This window comes from Silene latifolia, chromosome 6, assembly GCF_048544455.1.
Source record: "Silene latifolia isolate original U9 population chromosome 6, ASM4854445v1, whole genome shotgun sequence".
Taxonomy (NCBI): Eukaryota; Viridiplantae; Streptophyta; class Magnoliopsida; order Caryophyllales; family Caryophyllaceae; genus Silene; species Silene latifolia.
The window spans coordinates 111,867,953-111,875,804 of record NC_133531.1 but is presented as its reverse complement, the minus strand read 5'-3'; the positions used below and the strand labels follow the sequence as shown (position 1 = coordinate 111,875,804).

Sequence of the window (7,852 nt, the reverse complement as noted above, 5' to 3'; positions counted from 1 at the left end):
TGAATATCCTCAAGATTCCTTAAAGCTAAAGCAGCAGCATTTTCAATATCAGCAAAATGATCTTTGTTAAACTGTCTGAGATGAACCTTCAAACTTTTTAATTTCCTAACCACTTGAAACATCTTAGTACCCTGACAAGGCACAGTCCACCAGACAGTTAACTTTGGAATAAAACTCTTATCCTTACCCCACATATTGTAATATTTAAAAGGTCTCTTGAAATTATCAGCCTGATCAGAGCTCTTAATAATGCAAGGAGTGTGATCAAAAGTTCCTTCAGGAAGAAAATGGGCAGACAGGGAAGGCATCTTCTGACTCCACTCACTGTTGATAAGTACTCTGTCAAGTCTACTGAAAACTCTAGTGCTTGCATCCTGTTTGTTATTCCAGGTATAATAGGCCCCTTGAGCAGGACTATCAACAAGACCACAAGCATCCAAACAACTCTGGAACTCATCAATCTCTGCATCAGTGCTAGTGCCACCAAGTCTCTCAGAGTGAGATAACACAAAGTTAAAATCACCAGCTACCATCCAAGGTCCATTAATATTAGATGCAAAATTGATAAGTTGATTCCATAAACTTCTTCTATCCACAAGGTCATTGAAAGCATAAACCATAGAAACATAAAATTGTGTGGAAGATGCAACTTCAGTAATTTTCATGTTGATGCATTGAGCAGAAAAATCATAGAAATCAAGGATAAAAATAGCTGGATTCCAGAGTATCCAAACTCTACCTCCTTTGTGCCAACTATTATTAGTAGCAATACTCCAACCATCAACTATTAAACCATTTATAATATTTAGAGACAAGGCCTTAACCTTTGTCTCAAGGAGCCCAAACAAACCTACCTTATTCATATGCATGAACCACTTAACATGCTTTTGTTTGGTAGGACTATTTAGGCCCCTAACATTCCAAAACCCAAGGTTATGCATTCCTCACCACAAGGTGAGGAACACTACCACTTATCCCAATGCCTACCTTGGGTGTAGGAGTATTCAGGGTTTCCAGAAATGTATGTTGCCCAAATCTGTGAACAGTATACCCTCCTTCACTGATATCTTGTCTACTAAGTCTCCCTATTGCAGTAGCCTTGGCAGGAGCAGGAGCAGGCCCCATAGAATAGATCCCAGAGGAATACCAAACCACAAGTGTTTGAAGTTGTGTTTCAACTGGAGTAGCTGCTGCTACAACCACAGCAGAGGGAGAATGGACTGGAGTCTTAACAGGTTTATCTTTCTGAACATTCTCAGTAGACTGGGTCATAGGTTTCCAAGCTTTTGCAGCAGGTTTTTTAGTATTAGGCACCACTGCTTGTGTTTTCTTAGTTCTCCTACACTCAGCAGTAGCATACCCAATACCTTTACATCCACCTCACACCACAAGCTTCCATTCAAACTCAACTTCAATAATAACAAGATCACCATGTTCATCTAAAAACTTAACTTTGTCAGGGAGAGGGTCTCCAATCATTAACTCAATCATAACCCTAGCATACCAAATCCTGGTTTTATCCTCTGTAGCCAAATCACATTTGATAAACTTCCCAATAAGACCGGAGATACGAGGAAGACCTTTACCCCAGAATTTCAGAGGGAGTTTATGTAACTTGACCCACACAGGTACAGATTTAACTTCATGTTTAACAAGTTCAACATCAGGGGTCCAAGGCTTAACTATGAGGGGCTTATTATCAAAAAGAAAGTGTCCTTGCCTTAAGACAGCATCTTTAGCAGCCTTGGAAAGAAAGCGTACCATGAAAACCCCATTAGGCAAGAAGGAGAGTTTATCTACCTTATGATTAATCCATAGCCTCCTGATGTAGCCTTCAACAATATCCCAGGGAGGGTTAGCTCCTAGGATAAAGCAATATACAGAGTTCTTCCAGTAATCAAGCTCCACCTTCACCTCCTCAGCAGAAAATTAAAGTAAACCAGAGGGCTCCTCTTCAATAACTGGCAAAGACGTGACGTTCTTGCTATCCTCTGCCTCCTCTGTTTCATCTTCTACCAAGACCTCAAGATTCAACGCAGGAATTCCGACAACTTCATGAACGGGTTTCTCCTTAAGAACATCCGCACTTGTAGGACCTTGGATTGTTTTGGTTAGAGCTGGAAATTCTTCATTACTAGCATGAGAAAGAAGATCAAATTTATTAGTACAGACAGTTTCTGAATTTTTATGATTTTTTGATGAATTTTTTGGTGAATTTTTCGATGGGGATTTTGCAGCCGTCATTGCTGAAATCTAGGGTTCTTTTTTGGATTTTCGCAGCTTTTTTCTCTCTCTATCTCTAACCTCTCTAATGGTGTTGTTTTTGCTAAAGAAAACTCGGTTATCACCCACTTCCAACGTCAACCTCCCATTTTTCACATCGATTAGCGCACCCGCGGTGCGTAAAAATGGCCTACCCAATATAATTGGGGTTTGTGAGTCCTCGGCCATATCAAGTATGAGGAAGTTCACGGGTATGAAAAAATTACCAACTTTGACGGGTACATCTTCTAAGACACCTAAGGGTCGCTTTAAAGAACGGTCCGCCATTTGCAATGTGATACTTGTGCATTTTAAAGCACCCATGTTAAGTTTTTCACAAAGGGAGTAGGGCATGACACTCACACTAGCACCTAGGTCGCAAATGGCCTTATCAATGGTATATGTGCCTATAGTGCAAGGAATAGAATAGCTACCGGGGTCCTTTAGTTTCGGGGGAGACTTATTTTGTAAGAGTGCACTACACTCTTCGGTGAAAGCAATAGTCTCAACCTCATTGAAGGATCGCTTCTTTGAGAGAATCTCCTTCATAAACTTTGAATAAGAAGGGACTTGGGTAAGCAATACCATAAACGGGATGGTGACTTGTAAATTCTTACACATTTCCATGAACTTACCGAACTTACCTTCTTTCTTGTGCTTTGCTAGGCGATGGGGAAATGGTACTTGAACAACTTCTTTGGGAGGAGCATCCTCCACATATTTCACTTTCTCGTTCTCATTGGGAACACTCACCTTCTTTGAAACGGCATCACTCTCCTTAGCATTAGGAGAGACTTCTTCAACAACCTCCTCGTTGCTTTCTTTGGGCATGGGGGACTCAACATTCTTGGCATCAAGCTTGCTCTTCCTCTTTAGCATTAACAATCGATGAGGAAATGGCACACGATCCTTAACAAGAGGCTCTTCACTAGCCTTCTTTTTATCATTTCCCCCAAGCTTGGCCTTTTTAACAACCACCTCATCATCCAAAGTCATGGATGGCCCATCATAGCTTGTACCGCTTCTCAATGAGATAGAATTGACGGTCTCATGTGGTTGCTCACCTTGGGGAGGTAGTTGACCGTTTTTCCTTTGAGAGTTAGAAGCGGCTAATTGAGCCACTTGTTGTTCCAACATCTTGACCGCGGCACTATGAGCTTGATCATTCTTTTGAATTTGAGCCAATAATTCCCTTTGCATTTGGACTATCATGCCCTCGAGCTTACCAACTCCTTGATTGTTTTGTTGAGCATTTTGTGGTGGATTTTGTTGGTAATTGTTTTGTGGGGGCCTTTGTTGATTTTGATAACCCGGTGGGGGGATATACTTTTGTTGTTGAGGGACATAGGCATTTTGTTGTGGTGGAGGTTGAGGGTTAAGCACATTGTTGCTAGTGTAAGACAAGTTCGAATGAAATTTTGTATTCGGGTTATAAGTATTGGAAAATGAACCCGGTGGATATGAACTTTATCTAAAAGCTTGAAAAGCATTTACGAAAAATGCACGCGGTGCCCTTGAACTTTGATGTTTTGCCCGAAATACCCAATTTTTTTATCCGGAAAACTTTGGGAGGCAATAAGTCGTGTTTACGAGCTCAGAAAGTGACGATTTATTTTTCAAATTGATTATCTTTTTGAGAACTACGACTTGAAAAAAAAAATCGTCGCGTTTGGAATTCGTGACAAAGAGAGATGGTCACTCAAAGTTTGTTCGGTAAAAAAAACTTTGACGTACAAAAACTCTTAGCCACGGGATCCAAATACGACAATTTTTTTTTTCAAATCGTAGTTCTCGGAAAGATAATCGATTCAAAAAAAAATTATCACTTTCTGAACTCGTAGACACGGGTTATAGCCTCTTTAAGTTTTTCGGAACAAAAAATTGGGTATTTCGGGCAAAAATCGAAACTTCAAGGGCACCGCGTGCATTTTCCCAAGCATTTACCTCTTCGATAGGAGCTCGGCAATGAGCGGCATAATGAGCCGCACCTCCGCAACCATCACAAACAACGATTTGGCTTGTTGAAGACACGGCATTGAGTTGTTGAACGGAATCTTTAGCATCTCTTTCCGCCAATTGTTGTTGGAGTAAGGCAATTTGAGCTAGAAAAACGGAGTTGTTGGAGGATTCTTCTTTACCTTTGGATGGCATAACTCGGGAATTGACATATTGTGCATCATGGACCGCCATAGATTCGATCGTGGCATGAGCAAGGTCGGTGTCAATTTGATCAAACCCCCCATTGTTGGCGGAATCAAGAATCCTTCGGGACTCGGCACAACATCCATTGTAGAATGCTATTGCTAGAAACCAATCATCTAACCCATGATGTGGGCATTGTATTTGAAGCTCTTTGTACCTCTCCCAAGCCTCATATAAGCTCTCAAGAGCTTGTTGATGGAATCCGGTGATTTGGCTCCTCAAAGTTTGAGTTTTCTCCGGTGGAAAAAACTTTTGATAGAAGGCTAGAGCCAAAGTCTCCCAATTGTTGATTCCCATGGCGGTGCTCAAGGCTATTGATCCAAAGCTTGGCCTTGTACTTCAAAGAGAAAGGGAAAAGTATTTCCCTAATTTGGGCTTGAGTGACGGCCGTTTAACGGATCATGGAGCAATAGTCACAAAAATTTTGTACATGCAAATTGGGATCCTCTAAAGGACTTCCCCCAAATTGCTTCCTCTCCACAAGGCTAATGAAAACCGGTTTGATCTCGAAGTCCGGCGCGGTGATTTGAGTGGTTGTGATACCGGCCGGAAGCATGGCCGCGGTGGGCTTTGAGTGATCGGATAGTTTTACCATCTTTTTGGTAGTAGGTGGTGGTGGAGATGATGAACTTGAAACCTCCTCCTCTTCAAGGGCTTCTAGATCGTCTAAGTAAGACTTTCTAGCACTTTCGGCTTGTACGGGAGAAGAGGCCTCTTTCACTTCCTTCCAAAAACGTCGTCTTCTCCTAAAGGTTTTCTCAGGATCGGAATTCGGTGAAAGCAATTCTCCACGACGAGAGGACCTGGACATAAGACAACAATTTCTAGATAAATGATAAGTAACGGTCTCAAGGAACAAGTATTCCTCAAGACAAAAGAAAACAAGATAAAAATCGACAATTCAAAACACAATAAAACCGTTTCCCCGGCAACGGCGCCAAAATTTGATAGGCTTATCGTGTACCTATGCAAAGATAAATTCCCTAAACACAAATAAATGTAGTAATAGGGGTCAAACCACAAGGAAACGGGAATTACATTGTGAAATGTTATGGAGAGATTTTTATCAATGTCGATTTCGTTTTTAGTTTGGTTTGGTTGTTTAATGATTAACAAAGGTTGTAATGTAAATTATATATATAATAAAAGGGAGTCTAAGGGGTTCGGGTTACACATGCAAAGGTAAACATATGATTATGATAAATTCGGTACTAATAACATTGTCAATTACTTAGGCTTAAAGATACCCACCTTACGGCATTAGTATCGACCATAGACCGGGTCCTAGAGAAACTCTCGTCCATGACTAGGTCGTCCTACTACACATGCTTTGTCTAATTCGATTCCATGCCTCTCGACTTTTAGAATGAATGAACACACTTAATCTATGAATAAGGCCTTAAACAAAGATTAAACATTATGGTGCAAACATGTGATAGAAGCAATATGAACAATATTATTATTAACCTATTTTATCATGTTATATATTTGATTTGTGCATGGCTCCCCTAGCCCTTAGACTAAGAGATTTAGCTACTCATATTAAAGTGTAAATTGTAAATTATATTAAGAGGAATGAAAAACATGATTATATGTTTTATATGAACTAAATGATTTAGCATGCAAGAGGAATAAAACTAAAGTAATCTAAATGGAGTGCTTAATTATAAACTAAGTATAAACTAAATAGAAATGTAAACTATAAATAGGAATACCTTAAAGAGATGAACTTATATGGAAGAAACAAATAATAACCAAATGCTTGAATAACAAATGCTTGAACAATAACTTGTAGAACAAAGTGTTGAAAGATTAAACTAAGGGAAAGCTTAATAATTTGTAAACTAAAAATGAGAAAACTAATGAGAGAAATATAGTGCTTAAGGCTATTGTAAAGTAAAATGAGACGTAAAATTGGATGTCCTAAGCCTTGGAATGCCTCTCCTATTTATAGGAGAGGGAGAAGAAACGTAAGATTTCAAGAGGGGTGCAACCCCGATCGGGGACAGGCCACCCCGATTGGGTTCGTGTGTTTCCGGGTATTTTCCACTTAATTCCTCACTTAATTGTTGAGGAATCCAAAGAACGTGATTAATGCCCCTTAATGCACCCGGGTAAATACTTCATCTATCATCTTTAGAGCTCCCAAAAAGTATCCTAAGCATGTTGGAATCTTATGCTTTCCACCTTGACTTGGACTTGAACATTGGGCTTTGACTTTGATTGTTGGCAACATTTAAATTACACATATTGATCCATCAATTTCTCCATGCAAAACCCATTCCAATGCTCCATGCTTAGTCCAACACTTGGTCTTGTTTAGCTTAGTTAACTTGGTGTATAAAATGATAGGAAAAAGCCTCTAAATGCTTAGATTCCTATAAAAACGTAACAAACACAACAATACATCTAGAACACATGATTAGCTCAAAAATATACTATTTAAAGTATGATGATCAATAGAAACCGCGCTAAAATTAGGGGTAAACGTATATATAAAATGAACATATCAGTTCGGTCTCCTCAATGATGGGTGTCCTATTCTCTCGTTTGTCAATTTCTTTGGCTAGGTGAGGTGTATAGTCACTCAAGTCAAATTTCGTATATTCGTTCAAAATGGCATTGCAATTAGATTGAGACGAGTCGTAAGCAAACTTAGTGTTCATTAAGTCAACTTGAGCGAAAAGCTCGGATAAGACAGACATCTCATGGGCAAGTCAAAGGCTGCGAATTAGAGGAGGTGGCCCCTAGAACTAGCTCCAGGTTGCTACCCTCTACGGGAGTGGGGATGACCCTAGTTGACTCGGCCTCTGAGGTAGCAACAAGTTTGTAATAAAACAGTGGAAAATGGACTTTGACCGGGACATCAAGAGTACTAGGATCTAAGATAGACTCTGACTCCGACCCAGACTCAAACTCCTTCCCATCCTCACTTGCTTCTTTGAACATATGGCCTTCTCCAGTTGTGATCTTGAGAATGCGGCCTTGACGATCGGTCCACTTGACAGTTTTCCTCCAGCCTTGTGTAGCTTTCTCTGGGTCAGCATCAGAGATTAAGGCAATGGAATCGAACTAGTTGTCTTTTAGAGCAATGTCGATGTTATCCGCATAGTCGAGGTGTTTGATATTGTCTTCTCCGAAGAGGAGACTCATTGCTTACCCGTCCAGGCATGGGGTCGACTCAGATTTGGTCGACACGGCTTTGGTGTTGTCGGGATGAAGTATGAGTCTTAAAAAACTTCTACGCCCGGGTGTTTGACCTTTGCTACAGAGTCATAGATTGGCTCAAGAAAGTCGTTGTAGAGCTCGGATTCTCCCTCAGGGACGAGGTATCCATTGAGAGTCAGATGGCAGGGACGGAGGATAACTTCGTGCTTTTTGCGCATCC

At 40.4% G+C, this 7,852-nt stretch overlaps 1 non-coding gene across 1 annotated transcript; it reads left to right on the top strand.

Annotated features, from left to right (window-relative positions):
• The first annotated feature begins 4,582 nt into the window (after positions 1-4,582).
• Positions 4,583-4,689, top strand: LOC141589262 (small nucleolar RNA R71). The gene has a single exon (XR_012520210.1). It is a non-coding gene; the product is annotated as a small nucleolar RNA R71 (small nucleolar RNA).
• The last annotated feature ends 3,163 nt before the right edge of the window (positions 4,690-7,852 follow it).